This window comes from Hemiscyllium ocellatum, chromosome 13, assembly GCF_020745735.1.
Source record: "Hemiscyllium ocellatum isolate sHemOce1 chromosome 13, sHemOce1.pat.X.cur, whole genome shotgun sequence".
NCBI classification, from domain to species: Eukaryota; Metazoa; Chordata; class Chondrichthyes; order Orectolobiformes; family Hemiscylliidae; genus Hemiscyllium; species Hemiscyllium ocellatum.
Window position 1 is genome coordinate 37,511,491 of NC_083413.1, and position 16,935 is coordinate 37,528,425.

Here is a 16,935-nt window from a genome sequence, read left to right on the forward strand (position 1 = left end):
GTTATTTTCAATCCTATGATGTCACATGTAACATTTCCACTGTATAATAATATGGTTCAATGGGATCTGCACCATCATGTTAGAGCATTAAGGCAAGTTTAACAAAAGTAGAATCAAAGGTTGTTTCCATTAGTTGGTTGCACAAACTTAAAGTTTTGGCCAACAGACACTGGGTGGGATGTGAGGAAGAAGTTTTTTTTTAAAGCCAGCAAGTGGCAATGATCTGGAACTCTTTGCCTTCCAAGGTGGAGAAAAGAAGAGACAATTGATGATTTCAAAGGAAATTAGATGGATACTAGAGGGAAAAACCTCATAGGGCTTTGGGGCTACAACTGGGAAATGGGACTGACTCTGCTCAGAGTGGGTAAGGGCTTGGTGCACTGAGTGGTGCCATTCTATGTTGTAACAACTAACTGAATGAAGATTTGCTGAAAAATTCTGAAAAAAAATGCAAATTGTTATTGAGAAATGGACATTTTGGTCAGAACAGTGACTTGAACCCCCAAAAAAATTATTTTTCAAAATAAACTGCATTATGTCTGGCACGGTAAACTGTCCCAGTTTATCTCTAAATCTTTTCTTGGAATGGGCATAATCAAAAACAAGATGTCAGAATGATAACTTTCTGCATTTACCATCCATTCTTGCTGAACTGAGGTTAAAAATCTCACAACACCAGGTTATAGTCCTACAGGTTTATTTGGTAGTTAGCTACCTGACAAAGGAGCAGCGCTCCGGAAGCTTGTACTTCCACTAAACCACTGGACTATAACCTGGTGTGATTTTTAACTTTGCCCCCCCCCAGCCCAACACCAACATCTCCACATCAGAAATGGAACGAGGAAGAGCAGAGGCCTATTGAACATCCCGTTTCAAACTCCTGAATAGCTTGCTTGTGTCAAGAGGGACTCAAGATCAATTTGACTTCTTGTGTCATGTGATGGGTTTAGTTTGATGGTCTAAACAGACTAGACTGAAAGACCTTCCAAATGATATCCAGAAGCATGGGAGCTTTCTGCTCAATTCTCAAATTCAGCAGAATGAAGTAGGAATTCAATTAATCTCTCCTGTTGGAAGTTGCTGGCTGTAAACTAAGAACTACAGGCAGAACAGTCTTCTAACCCTAATTTAAAAAATCACACAATTAAGATCAACTATCCAAATCTCTCTGGGATACCCCTGGAAAATCAACATTCAAGAAAATGGTTAAGTCAACTGTTCCTTGTCAACCAATCTTTCATAAAGACTGCAGGTTAGAAAGCTGGGATGCCAATGTGTGGCCTCTAAGGGTAGGAAGGGGGGATAAAAGGGATAATAGAGATAGCCATGAAGTCCCCTATTAAAGGTACAATACTGTCTGTAGGATAATTCATTATTGGATTGAACTATGTTGCATCAAATTAGATTGCCCTTGCCTGGAGATATAACTCATTTTCCTGCCTAACATTAAACAACCATCAGCAGTGTCAACTATGGTTCAGTGGTAGGGTCTCTCCCCTCAGCATCAGCAGGCTGAGGTTTCAATTCCTACCACACAGACCAGAGCTCTCAAACCTGAACTGACAAGCCCATGCAGTACTGAGACAGCAGTGTGCAAAATTGACTGCTGCTTTTCCTGTATTACAATAGTGGCAACATATCAGAACTATAAAGCGCTTTGAGACTCCTGCATGTGAAAAGGCACTTTCCAAACGCAAGCCCTCAATAGTTTGCACTTCTGATAATTCTACTGAAGCAAGTAGATACATGTCTTAAAAACAAAATCCATGTGACAAACCATTCTACCAAATCACATGACTCAAAAACAAGTTGAAACTCCCCTTCCCTGAGAAATAATGAAGCAGCTTTAAAAATGAATAATTATGAAATAGATAAAGCAGGAGAAAATGCCCACTCATTCACAATTCAAAGATGTGTCCATCATAAAAAGAATCTCAAATTGGTTTAATTGTACAAGTTAAAAATATATTTTTAAAAAGCTATTACATAGTGCTTTACACAGCCAAACAAATCAAAGAGCTTTCCAACCAATGAAGTCCTTTTGAAGTGTAATCCGCATGGCACTGTAGGAGACACTGCACCACAAACCATGCAGTTCTCCATCAGTGGCGTGTGACACTTGATATTTTGTCATATCTCTCTGAAGATGTACTTGAACTTTTAACCTGATGACTTGAGGGCAAGAGTGTGACCAACTGTGCCATGGCTGACAATTATCCACTAATTGACATTTTTTCTGGGCAAGAGAGCATTTATCCAAAAAAAGGCCAGTTGGTAAGACAAAATGTATCTATCAGGCATCATAACTGCTGATCTGTAACTCCACATGAATTGAGTTCACAGGTACCATTTGTAATACATTTAATTAATGAAGATTAATTTAGACTCCACTACCTTTTAACTTTCAAAAACATAGACAGATGTTTAATCAAGTCTCAAACTACTGTGCATCACTTTTCTAACTTGTTTGGGTTGACTAGTGATCAAGTCATACACTTAACCTCAGAATGATACCATACCATTTCTGAAATAGTTGCATGGACAACATGGTGTTAAAGTATTTACTTACTAATGTTAACGAGAGACAAACATAATTATCCAGGATAACTGCACAAGCATACTCAACATATCATGCCTCAACACCTTCATGCACATTAAAATGATGCATTACATCAAATTGTAACAGCAGTGATTTAAATACATTCCAGGTGATCTTGCTCAAAAGACCACTCAGTGTTAATCAACTAATAGTGTTTAGCTGCTCTTCAAACTGTAGTTTGATATGGAAGATTGTATATTAAACATGTAATTGAAGTTTATGACACATATGCCATTAGAACATGCACTTTCAAGGTGGATATGTTACACAGTCAGTGGCCTGTGCCTAAAAATGGGTCATTACTTTCACTTCTCTTATAACTCAAAACTTCTCAAAATACTGCAAAATGCTGAAAATCTGAAAATTAAAAAAACAGTGTTAGAAATACTTCGCGGGTGAGGCCGCACCTATAAAGTGAGAAACGTGGTTAATGCTTCACATTTGATTACTTTTCACCAAAACCCATTCAATAGACCTCCTCAGTACTTTAAAAATCTCCATTTTGCCATCCATGGGCCCAATGAGGATGTATAGATGGTTAACAAAGGGAACATTTCTTATTCAGCTTGAAAATTAGCAATACTGAAGCTACAGTACAGATCATGAAAACAATCAGATACTCCTCACAAACATTCTATGAGGAAACTAGTGATCCTCAAATGATTAGAGAAGGAAAGAAGGAACTGCTAAGATTGAGCAAAAGCAGCAGACTAGATACTGGGCCACAATAACTGAGTTGAGGAGAAATTAGAACAGAGTTGAGGAGAAACTTCTTCACCCAGAGAGTGGTGGGTGTATGGAATGCTCTGCCCCAGAAGGCTGTGGAGGCCAAGTCTCTGGATACTTTCAAGAAAGAGTTGGATAGAGCTCTTAAGGATAGTGGAATCAAGGGTTATAGGGGTAAGGCAGGAACAAGATACTGATTGAGGATGATCAGCCATGATCGTAATGAATGGTGGTGCTGGCTCAAAGGGCAGAATGGCCTACTCCTGCACCTATTGTCTAATTGTTGAATTCAGTTGCCTTGACCTTTTAGATTAGATTACTTACAGTGTGGAAGCAGGCCCATCGGCTCAACAAGTCCACACCGAACCGCCGAAGCACAACCCACCCATACCCCTACATTTGCCACTTACCTAACACTAGGGGCAATTTAGCAAGGCCAATTCACCTGACCCGCAGATCTTTGGACTGTGGGAGGAAACCGGAGCACCCAGAGGAAACCCACGCAGACACAGGGAGAACGTGCAAACTCCACACAGTTGCCTGGGGCGGGAAACCACTGTGCCACTGTGCCACCCAAGGGTATTGTACCCACAATACCTTCTGGGGTATACCTTTCTATCATAATTTATTCAGTATAAAAACACAAATGTATACACTGAAATGAAATGACTTACTTCTTGACTACACCCAGACCATTGTCCTCCAACCCACACAAAAGAGCTTTTTTTTAAAATCCTATCCCCTTCCCTCTTCACAGAATTAAAATTTGTTTGGTTCTACCTTTTGTCAGTTCTGATGAGCAGTCACTTGGACAGTTGTGTTTCTCTCTCCATGCACGCTGCTTGACTTGCTGAGTTTTGTCAGCAGTTTTTGTTTTTATTTCACATTTCCAGCATTTGCAATATTTGCTTTTGATTCATTGTACGTTATTAATGTGTTCCAGATTACATAAACACAAGAATATTATTCTCTAACCATTTATGTTGCAAACCAATTCAAACTTTTTCTCTTAACCCATCCATTCTTTGAATTGTTCAAATTGGCAGCCAATAAAATCAAGATTAAAAAGGAAATAAACTAGTAGTAATTATTTATTGTTAAAACAATAAATATTCTTTCACGTTTATGTACTAGAATGGTAGACTATGCTCAATGCTGTTAAATGCCAGATAAATTATTCAAAGTAATCCTGCAATAGTTTCAAAGAGAATACTACATACACGTTCAGAAGACAGAAAAGATTTTGCTAACTATGAAGAATGCGTGACTATAACATGTTTTGTCTAATCCAAATAGAAGATTAACTTGACTCCAAGGTATTTCAAATACATTGTCACCAAATAAAAATGTTTTGACTGTTATCAATTATATGGACTAGAATCATTAAAAACATTCGTTGAGCATATTACATCATAAAATAAAGATGGCGTTGTCACCACATGTGACTTACAAATGAACATTGTCAGCAACTTAAGTGGATCGCTCCTTGATTTCCCAGATTTAGACAATAATGGATTTCTTGGATTACGTAGCACCTTTCACAATAAACCTTTCCAGTTATTTTCTCTTGCCATTACTTACCCTCTTTACACACACGGCTGGCAGTGACTTGTTGACAACCACATCCAGAAAACCATATCTCCTAAATAATTAAATCCACATATCTTATTACACGCTACAAAGTCACTGCAGAGAGCCAACAAGGCAAACTATGTGGCGGAGGGAGAAAAGCACCATGGTTAATAGAATACATTTACAACAGTGAGGACATCATAAGGGATTTCCAACCACGACCAGTTTGAATTACTATTATGTTTCAATGATTAACAAATCAAACCTAGACGGCAATGTATTTGGTTACTTCCTGTAGATAGTGCGCGAGCAATGATGATCACTAATCTCATTTCCTAGTGCACGTTTATATTTCTAAATGAAATACAGCCTTTTGTATGGAGAAATTTACTTTGGCCCAAGAACAATGAAGGTACATTTGGTCCCCAGGGCAATATATTTATCTGGAACTTAGGCCCTGATTTGAAAAGCTTTGGCTTAAATAATAAAAGACTCCAGAGATCAGAAAAAAAGGTCCACCCACAATTAACCTAATGGCCTGTATTATACAACATGAGCAAAAATAAAGCAATTATGATTACTTAGCATAACATTTTTCTGAAGGTTTCTTAAAAGTATAATCATATCTGGATGAAGAGGCAGACATTTTTCTCACACACTCCAGAGTTTCCCTTCTCCTCCCCAACCAACTACTCCCCCCACTCCCCCCCACCCCCATTAGCTTAACATGTAAGGTCATAAATGTAAAAGCATTAAAGTCCAGTTGGTACATTTACTGTGGAAGATTCACAGGTGTGTTTACAGCTTAGGAAGAGGCCATTTGGACTCAATGCTGGGTCTCCATGGAGCATACTTGGCAGACCCATTCTCCATAATCCCATAAGTTTTCATAATCTAAATAACCATCTGATTTCCTTCTGAAACCATTTCCAATTTCACCCCGCTCCCCCACACCCCATCTCATGGATAGCGTGTTCTAGGTAAATCCTATATGCGAAGAATTTCGTCCTCACATTTATTCTGCATCACTTGCTCAAAGTCTTAAATCTGTAATACCCATCAGTGAATGGAAACTGGTTTCCCCACCCCACTACCACCAAGGTCTAAATTTCCCCTCTATCTACTTTGCTCTAAGGAAACCAACCTAAGTTCTCCCAATCTATCCTTGTGACTAAAATCTTCCTTTCCTATTGCCTCCCTTGTTAAGGCTTTCCTAAAGTATGCTGATAAGAATTTGATGTAATGCACTAGTTATGGTGTTGCCAGATATTTATGTAGGTTCAGAATATTCTCCTTGCATTTGTACTCAATGCCTCTACTTATGAAGTCCAAGATTCCATATAATTCAATAACTACACACTCAGTATGCCCAACCACCTTCAATGATCATATATCCCCAGGTCCCTGTGATTCTGAACACTCTTTAGAACGTTGCCATTAAGTCTACATTGATCCCACTTATCCTTTCTGTCAAAATGCATCATTTCACATTGTCCTGAACTGAGTTCCATTTGTCAATTGGCTGTGCATTCTGCTCACCTATGCCCTGTCACTAAGACGATATACGTAAACTTGAAATTCTTTAAGATTAATGAAGTGGTATCAAATTCTTCTCTACATTGTTCCAGATTCCTTTTTCATTTCAATTGTAGTGGATATAAAGTAAAAAACAAACTGACTGATAAATAGTAAAATGGAAATAAGTGATTAGAAATGTCAGCAGAACACAATATAAATGCAATTTTGTTCTGTATCTGTTTTAAGTTCAAATCCTCAAGTTATCCCACAATGCTTTAGCACTATTGAAATTTTTTGGTCAAGTGTAATGATGAAGTAACAGAAGGACACACACACACACACACACACACACACACACACACACACACACACACACACACACACACACAACCTGTCCACAAAAATTACCAATACATAAGCCTACTCTAGATCAACCAAAACGACAGAGGCAGTTGACAGTTCCATGAAGTAACACTTTGTCACCAAACATCTGCTTGTTTACCCTCAGTCTGAGTTTCAGCAAGATCACTTTGATCCAGGTCAGAATCTGTCTTGGTCCAAACATGAACAAAACAGCAGAATTGCAGATGCAATGCAAGTGATTAACTTTGATTTCAAGGCAGCATTTGACAGGATCTGGCATCAAAGAGCCCTAGCAATACTGAAGTCCATTGGAATCATGGAAAACTCCACACTGGTTTGTACCTAGCAAAAAGGAAGATGGTTTTGGTTGGACGTCAACAATTTCAGCCCAAAATAGGGCTGCAGGAGTGCCTCACGGAAGTTTCCTAGGCCCAAACATCTTGACCTGCTTCTATGATCTTCCCTCCATAACCTCAGGTGTGGTGATAGTTGTTCAGTGCACAGTATCCAGTACACTTACAAGTCCTCAGTTACTGAAATAATCAGTGTCCCCATGCAGCTCAACCCGAACAACATTCAAGCCTGGGTTGTTAAGTGGGAAGTAACATGTGTGCTATAACTGCAATTCGCCAACAAAACAAACCAACTAACTCTAGCATCAATTAAACTCCCAATATCAGCAGATAAGCAAATTGATCAGCAATTTACCTTTAGCAGCTATATAAAAACTGTGGCTACAAGGCTGGATCTGAGGCGGAGGCTGGCATCTGTAGCAAACAACTCACCTCCTGACACCCAAGGCCTCTCCTCCATCTTCAAGACATAAGTTAAAAGAGTGACTGACTACTCTTGCTGCAAATGTGTTGCTGGTCAAAGCACAGCAGGCCAGGCAGCATCTCAGGAATAGAGAATTCGACGTTTCGAGCATAAGCCCTTCATCAGGAATGAGAGAGAGTAGCTGCAAATGTGTTGCTGGTCAAAGCACAGCAGGCCAGGCAGCATCTCAGGAATAGAGAATTCAACGTTTCGAACATAAGCCCTTCATCAGGAATAAGAGAGAGAGCCAAGCAGGCTAAGATAAAAGCTAGGGAGGAGGGACTAGGGGGAGGGGCGATGGAGGTGGGATAGGTGGAAGGAGGTCAAGGTGAAGGTGATAGGCCAGAGTGGGGTGGGGGCGGAGAGGTCAGGAAGAAGATTGCAGGTTAGGAGGGCGGTGCTGAGTTGAGGGAACCGACTGAGACAAGGTGGGGGGAGGGGAAATGAGGAAACTGGAGAAATCTGAATTCATACCTTGTGGTTGGAGGGTTCCCAGGCGGAAGATGAGGCGCTCCTCCTCCAGCCGTCGTGTTGTTGTGTTCTGCCGGTGGAGGAGTCCAAGGACCTGCATGTCCTCGGTGGAGTGGGAGGGAGAGTTAAAGTGTTGAGCCACGGGGTGATTGGGTTGGTTGGTTCGGGTGGCCCGGAGGTGTTCTCTGAAGCGTTCCGCAAGTAAGCGGCTTGTCTCACCAATATAGAGGAGGCCACATCGGGTGCAGCGGATGCAATAGATGATGTGTGTGGAGGTACAGGTGAACTTGTGGCGGATATGGAAGGATCCCTTGGGGCCTTGGAGGGAAGTGAGTGTGGAGGTGTGGGCGCAAGTTTTACATTTCCTGCGGTTGCAGGGGAAGGTGCAGGGGGTGGAGGTTGGGTTGGTGGGAGGTGTGGATCTGACGAGGGAGTCACGAAGGGAGTGGTCCTTGCGGAACGCTGATAGGGGAGGGGAGGGAAATATATCCTTGGTGGTGGGGTCCGTTTGGAGGTGGCGGAAATGGCGGCGGATGATACGTTGTATGCGGAGGTTGGTGGGGTGGTAGGTGAGAACCAGTGGGGTTCTGTCTTGGTGGCGGTTGGAGGAGCGGGGCTCAAGGGCGGAGGAGCGGGAAGTGGAGGAGATGCGGTGGAGGGCATCGTCGATCACGTCTGGGGGGAATCTGCGGTCCTTGAAGGAGGCCATCCGGGCTGTACGGTATTGGAATTGGTCCTCCTGGGAGCAGATGCGGCGGAGACGAAGGAATTGGGAATATGGGATGGCGTTTTTACAGGGGGCAGGGTGGGAGGAGGTGTAGTCCAGGTAGCTGTGGGAGTCAGTCGGTTTATAATAGATGTCTGTGTTGCGTCGGTCGCCCGAGATAGAAATGGAAAGGTCTAGGAAGGGGAGGGAGGAGTCTGAGACAGTCCAGGTGAATTTCAGGTCGGGATGGAAGGTGTTAGTAAAGTTGATGAACTGTTCAACATCCTCGTGGGAGCACGAGGCAGCGCCGATACAGTCATCGATGTAGCGGAGGAAAAGGTGGGGGGTGGTGCCAGTGTAGTTGCGGAAGATGGACTGTTCCACATATCCTACGAAGAGGCAGGCATAGCTGGGGCCCATGCGGGTGCCCATGGCAACTCCTTTAGTTTGGAGGAAGTGGGAGGATTGAAAAGAGAAGTTATTCAGGGTGAGGACCAGTTCAGTCAGTCGAAGGAGGGTGTCAGTGGAAGGGTACTGGTTGGTGCGGCGGGAAAGGAAGAAGCGGAGGGCTTTGAGTCCTTCGTGATGGGGGATGGAGGTGTACAGGGACTGGATGTCCATAGTGAAAATAAGGCGTTGGGGACCGGGGAAGCGAAAATCCTGGAGGAGGTGGAGGGTGTGGGTGGTGTCCCGAACGTAGGTGGGGAGTTCTTGGACTAAAGGGGACAGGACCGTGTCGAGGTATTGGGAGATGAGTTCGGTGGGGCAGGAGCAGGCTGAGACAATGGGTCGGCTGGGACAGGCAGGTTTGTGGATTTTGGGCAGGAGGTAGAGAGATTAGCCAAGCAGGCTAAGATACACTGAAATCCTTGTAGAGGGAGGAAGAGAGCTTCTTCAAGGAAGGCATCCTTGTAAGAGGATTCGCAGTAGGTTAAAATCTTCGAGTAAAAAATGAGGTCTGCAGATGCTGGAGATCACAGCTGCAAATGTGTTGCTGGTCAAAGCACAGCAGGCCAGGCAGCATCTCAGGAATAGAGAATTCGACGTTTCGAGCATAAGCCCTTCATCAGGAATGAGAGAGAGTAGCCAAGCAGGCTAAGATACACTGAAATCCTTGTAGAGGGAGGAAGAGAGCTTCTTCAAGGAAGGCATCCTTGTAAGAGGATTCGCAGTAGGTTAAAATCTTCGAGTAAAAAATGAGGTCTGCAGATGCCCGAGATCACAGCTGCAAATGTGTTGCTGGTCAAAGCACAGCAGGCCAGGCAGCATCTCAGGAATAGAGAATTCGATGTTTCGAGCATAAGCCCTTCATCAGGAACTGACTACTCTTGGCATGTTTGGAAGACTGCAGTCCAAAAACAAAGATCTTACACTATCCAAGACAAAGTAACCCAATTGATTAACACCCTACTCAGTGAACATTCATTGCTTCCATCACAAGCTCACAGTAGTAGCAGTGTATACCATTTACTTGATGTACTGCAACTACTCCCCAAGGCTCCCTTAACATCACCTTCCAAACCGATGAACTCTAGGATCTAGAGGAATAAGGACAACAATTGAAATGACAACTTAAAGTGCTCGAAAAACCCAGGTTTTTCGAGAGAGAAACAGCGATAACATTTTGAGTCCAACGTGACTCTTTTTCAGAATGTCTCTTTAAAATGGCAGCAGACACATGAAACCTTCCAAGTCAGACATCATTATGGCTTAGAGATATTTCATGGCTCTTTCCTCATTGTTGGGTCCAAATACTGGATCTACTTCTTCACCAGCACATCACAGACTCAGAAGATTCAAGAAAGTGGTACACACTCAGTTGCTCAAACTTAGACATGTTGGATGACTAAAGAAATTGAGGGTTTGGTTTAGAAAAAGAAGGAAGCATATGTCAGGTGCAGACAGGATAAATCGAAAGAATCCTTAGAAGAGTATAAAGAAAGTAGGAGTATACTTCAGAGGGAAATCAGGAGGGCAAAACGGGGACATGAGATAGCTTTGGCAAATAGAATTAAGGAGAATCCAAAGGGGTTTTACAAATATATTAGGACAAAAGGGTAACTAGGGAGAGAATAGGACACCTCAAAGATCAGCAAGGTGGCCATTGTGTGGAGTCACAGAAAATGGGGGAGATACTAAATGAATATTTTGCATTAGTATTTACTGTGGAAAAGTATATGGAAGATATAGACTATAGGGAAATAGATGGTGACATCTTGCAAAATGTCCAGATTACAGAGGAGGAAGTGCTGGATGTCTTGAAACGGTTAAAGATGGTTAAATCCCCAGGACCTGATCAGGTGTACCCGAGAACTCTGTGGGAAGTTAGAGAAGTGATTGCTGGGCCTCTTGCTGAGACATTTGTATCATCGGTAGTCACAGGTGAGGTGCTGGAAGACTGGAAGTTGGCAAATGTGGTGCCACTGTTTAAGAAGGGTGGTAAGGACAAGCCAGGGAACTATAGACCAGTGAGTCTAACCTCGGTGGTGGGCAAGTTGTTGGAGGGAATCCTAAGGGACAGGACGTACATGTACTTGGAAAGGCAAGGACTGATTCGGGATAGTCAACATGGCTATTATGGAAAATCATGTCTCACAAACTTGGTTGAGTTTTTCGATGAAGTAACAAAGAAGATTGATGAGGGCAGAGCAGTAGATGTGATCTATATGGACTTCAATAAGGTGATCGGCAAGGTTCCCCATGGGAGGCTGGTTAGCAAGGTTAGAACTCACAGAATACAGGGAGAACTAGCCATTTGGATACAGAACTGGCTCAAAGATAGGAGACAGAGGGTGGTGGTGGAGGGTTGTTTTTCAGACTGGAAGCCTGTGACCAGTGGAGTGCCACAAGGATCGGTGCTGGGCCCTCAACTTTTTGTCATTTACATAAATGATTTGGACGCGAGCATAAGAAGTACAGTTAGTAAGATTGCAGATAACACCAAAATTGGAGGTGTAGTGGACAGCGAAGAGGGTTACCTCAGATTACAACAGGATCTTGACCAGATGGGCCAATGGGCTGAGAAGTGTCAGATTGAGTTTAGTTCAGATAAATGTGAGGTGCTGCATTTTGGGAAAGCAAATCTTAGCAGGACTTATACACTTAATGGTAAGGTCCGAGGGAGTGTTGCTGAACAAAGAGATCTTGGAGTGCAAGTTCATAGCTCCTTGAAAGTGGAGTCCCAGGTAGATAGGATAGTGAAGGAGGTGTTTGGTATGCTTTCCTTTATTGGTCAGAGTATTGAGTACAGGTGTTGAGAGGTCATGTTGCGGCTGTACAGGACATTGGTTAGGCCACTGTTGGAATATTGCATGCAATTCTGGTCTCCTTCCTATCGGAAAGATGTTGTGAAATTTGAAAGGGTTCAGAAAAGATTTACAAGGATGTAAATTGAGCTACAGGGAGAGGCTGAACAGGCTGGGGCTGTTTTCCCTGGACTGTCAGAGGCTGAGGGGTGACCTTATAGAGGTTTACAAAATTATGAGGGGCATGGATAGGATAAATAGGCAAAGTCTTTTCCCTGGAGTTGGGAGTCCAGAACTAGAGGGCATAGGTTTAGGGTGAGAGGGGCAAGATATAAAAGAGACCTAAGGGGCAACGTTTTCACGCAGAGGGTGATACGTGTATGGAATGAGCTGCCAGAGGATGTGTTGGATGCTGGTACAATTGCAACATTTAAGAGGCATTTGGATGGGTAAATGAATAGGAAGGGTTTGGAGGGATATGGGCTGGGTGCTGGCAGGTGGGACTAGATTGGGTTGGGATATCTGGTCGGCATGGACGGTTTGGACCGAAGGTCTGTTTCTATGCTGTTCATCTCTATGTCTCTATGACTCTAAATACTGGCCCAGCCAATAACAATGAAAAGAACGACTGACTACAAAAATACCATGAATAAATGTTGGAAAGCCAAGACCCAAAAGAAAAATCTCAAGGGTACAATTTCCCAATGCTCCTTTCTGAGCCTCAATCAAAGTAACAGTTAATTCTGTCTAAATCATGGACCTCAAAAATAAAGAGAGACTATACATTGGCCCCTTCGTAGGATATGTGGAACAGTCCATCTTCCGCAGCTGCACTGGCACCATCCCCCACCTTTTCCTCCGCTACATCGATGACTGTATCGGTGCTGCCTCGTGCTCTCACAAGGAGGTTGAACAGATCATCCACTTTACTAACACCTTCAACCCCAACCTCAAATTTACCTGGACTGTCTCAGACTCCTCCCTCCCCTTCCTAGACCTTTCCATTTCTATCTCAGGGGACCGAATCAACACGGACATTTACTATAAACCGACCGACTCCCACAGCTACCTAGACTACACCTCCTCCCACTCTGCCCTCTGTAAAAATGCCATCCCATATTCCCAATTCCTTCGTCTCCGCCACCTCTGCTCCCAGGAGGGCCAGTTCCAATACCGAACAACCCAGATGGTGGCCTCCTTCAAAGACCGCAATGTCCCCCCAGACGTGATCGATGATGCTCTCCACTGCATCTCCTCCACTTCCCATTCCTGCACCCTTGAGCCCCGCCCCTCCAATCGCCACAAGGACAGAACCCCACTGGTCCTCACCTACCACCCCACCAACCTCCACATACATCATATCATCCGTCGTCATTTCCTCCACCTCTAAAACGGACTTCACCACCAGGGATATATTTCCCTCCCCTCCCCTATCAGCGTTCCGAAAAGACCACTCCCTCCGTGACTCCCTTGTCAGGTCCACACCCCCCACCAACCCAACCTCCACTCCCGGCACCTTCCCCTGCAACCGCAAGAAATGCAAAACTTGCGCCCACACCTCCCTCCTTACTTCCCTCCAAGGCCCCAAGGGATCCTTCCATATCCGCCACAAATTCACCTGCACCTCCACACACATCATTTACTGCATCCGCTGCACCCGATGTGGCCTCCTCTATCTTGAGGAGACAGGCCGCCTACTTGTGGAACATTTCAGAGAACAGCTCTGGGACACCCGAACCAACAAACCTAACCACCCCATGGCTCAACACTTCAACTCCCCCTCCCACTCCACCAAGGACATGCAGGTCCTTGGCCTCCTCCATTGCCAGACCATAGCAACACGACGGCTGGAGGAAGAGCACCTCATCTTCCGCCTAGGTACCTAGGGATGAACTCAGATTTCTCCAGTTTCCTCATTTCCCCTTCCCCCACTTTGTCTCAGTCCCAACCCTCAAACTCAGCACCGCCTTCCTAACTATCTGCCTAGGTTTGGTGAATTCCTGAAGAAGGGCTTATGCCCGAAACGTCGAATCTCCTGTTCCCTGGATGCTGCCTGACCTGCTGTGCTTTTTCAGCAACACGTTTTCAGCTAGGTTTGGTGAATAGCTTGCTCATGCAATTTTAGGGTTCTTTTGTTTTATTTTACTTTGAGACTGGTATTATTTGAAATTGTTTTACTTTTATCCAATATTTACTTTTCTCCCTTCCTACCAGTCAGAGGACTTTCACAGTGATTTGCAGTAGTTAATGTTGATAGGATACCTAGTCTAGAAACTGCACGAATAATGAGGATGAACAACGACTATTCAGAGTTCAGCTCGCACATGTATAGTTTTAAAAAAGCTGTTCTTAAATATGGAAATTGCAGCTGGTCAGGCAGCATGGAGAGAGAGCAAGCCAACGTAGAGTCTAGATGACTCCTCATCAGGTGCCAAACCGGATGTGTTATCCAGCATTTGTTTTATTTTCAGTACAGATTCAGGCATCTGAAGTAATTTGCTCCTATTTTCGAAATAGGTTGTTTCAAAGATCCAGCTGCTGCTCACTGGGCATTTCAGAAGAGAGCAGCATTCCATCCCCTAATGTTGATCCTCAAAGAGCATGTATTGACCAAAATAAAGGGCATCATTGCATCATTTTCACGAATGTCACCTTTACAACTTGTATTTTGTATTTTGTGAAAGTCATCCCTCAAGTAATGTACAACATTATTGGGGAGAAATTCCAAAAAGTAAATAGTCCAGCTACTCCATGTCAGCATAAAAGCAAAACTTTGCAGATGCTGGAAATAAAGTCTAGTCATAGAGATGTACAGCACGGAAACAGACCCTTCAGTCCAACCCATCCCTGCCAACCAGATATCCTAAAATAATCTAGTCCCAGTTGCCAGTATTTGCCCCATATTTCTGTCAACCCTTCCTTTTCTTAGACCCAACCAGATGCCTTTTAAATGTTGTAATTGTACCAACATCCACCACTTCCTGACAACTCATTCCATACATGCACCATGCTTTGCATGAAAAAGGCGCCCCTTAACTCCCTTTAAATCTCCCCCCCCTCTTCACCTTAAACCTATGCCTTTTAGTTCTGGACTCACCCAACCCAGTCAAAACATGGCCCCATGATTTTATAAACGTCTATAAAGGACATCGCTCAGCCTCTGACACTCCAGGGAAAACAGCCCCAGCCTATTCAGCCTCTCCCCGATAGCTCAAACACTCCAACCCTGGCAACATCCTTGTAAATCTTTTCTGAACCCTTTCACGTTTCACAACATCCTTCCTATAGGAGGGAGACCCAGAATTGCACACAGTTTTCCAAAAGTAGCCTAACCAATGTTCTGTACAGCTGCAACGTGACCACCCAATTCTTTGTAAAATGTAAAATAAGAACAAAAACCACTGGGAAATCTCAGAAGATCAGGCAGCATTTATGGTAAGAAATAGAGTTAACAATTCAGGTCGACGAACTTACATTTCTGTTCTCTTCAGTTCTGAGAAAAGAGTTTTTAAGCCAGTGGAAAGGGGAGGGGTATTAAAAGGACAACGGGAAAGATGTGTAATAGGGTGGAGGCCAAGGGAGATTAAATGACAAAATATTTCACAATGGCACAGCCAAAGAGACAGATAATAGATACAATGAAGAAACAAAGTTTGTGTCCAAATGAGATGCGAATTGCTACAAATAAACCATCTGAATGCGATATGGAGGGATTATGTACATGAAAGCAACTACACAAGATCAAAACCAGTGAAACTTAAAATAAAAAGGGAACAAACACCACAACAAGCAAGATGAAGGCAGAGATAACGACCTAAAGTTAGTTAGTTTGTAATATTGAGCAGGGTGAACAATATAGGGCAGTATTTCACCTGTAGAAGCATAAGGGAGGGTGGGGGATGGGTTCTACTAGACCAAATATGGGAGAGGTTGCTGTTGGATCTGTATTTGGGGGTGGATGGAGATGGTGGGAATGGTACAGGAAGCAACCATCGGCTCCGGAGAGTCCTCCTGAATACGTGACAGTCCCATGAATTTTGTGATAGTTGCTCACTCTCAAGCAAAGTTCAAAGGGCTGCAAGTTGTCAACTCAAAAAAGATAACAGGAAAAGGTGCTGCTCATTGAGCTTCACTGGGAAATTGTGACAGATTGTGGACAGAAATGGTCAGCAGGGGACCAAGTTAGACAATCATCCTGAAAAGCAAACAGGAGCTTGGGATCCTGGCTCCGGACTGAGCAGAGGTACGGAGGTGCTCCACAAAGCAGTTACCCAATTTTTGGTGTTTGGTGCCAAAAATGTAGGAAGGACCAGATCGTGAGCAGCAAAAGATTATATATTAAATTGAAACAAGTACCTGGAAGTCGTGACTAAAACAAAACAAAAATGGAGAAACTCAGCACGACTGGCTGCACCTGAAGGGTCACTGGATTTGAAACGTTAACTCTGCTTTCTCTCGACAAATACTGCCAAACTTGCTGAGTTCTTCCAGCAATTTCGATTTTTGTTTATGATTTACAGTATCCACAGTTCTTTGCCTTGTTTTATATAGGCCACTATTACATTGGAATCTTTGCAGCCTTGGATGGGGAGTTTGGAGGAGGAGATGAGACAACCTCTTATGTTACCATGGAAAACTGGCTTGGGGAGAGTGTGTTAATGGTGACTGAGGAGTTGGCTACATTCTCATGGAGGAAATAGCAGCTGTGGAGAGGACACTTAATGATGTGTTTGATAGTGGCATCATGCTGGATGTGGCAGAAGTGGTGGCGGCTGATCTATTGAATAAAGAGGACGTTGGGCTGGAAGCAAGGACAAGGCAAACATTAATGAGATTCTGAGAGGGAGTGGAAGAGTGAGAGCAGAGCTGCTTGAAATGGATTGGATGGTTTTGGTGGCGGAGGAACCTGTCCACTACAA

At 43.5% G+C, this 16,935-nt stretch overlaps 1 protein-coding gene across 1 annotated transcript in view; it reads right to left on the bottom strand.

Annotated features, from left to right (window-relative positions):
- The window catches only part of LOC132821863 (chloride channel protein 2-like), a 605,050-nt gene that overhangs the window by 495,590 nt on the left and 92,525 nt on the right, over positions 1-16,935 (bottom strand). The gene's annotated exons all lie outside the window — the stretch shown is intronic.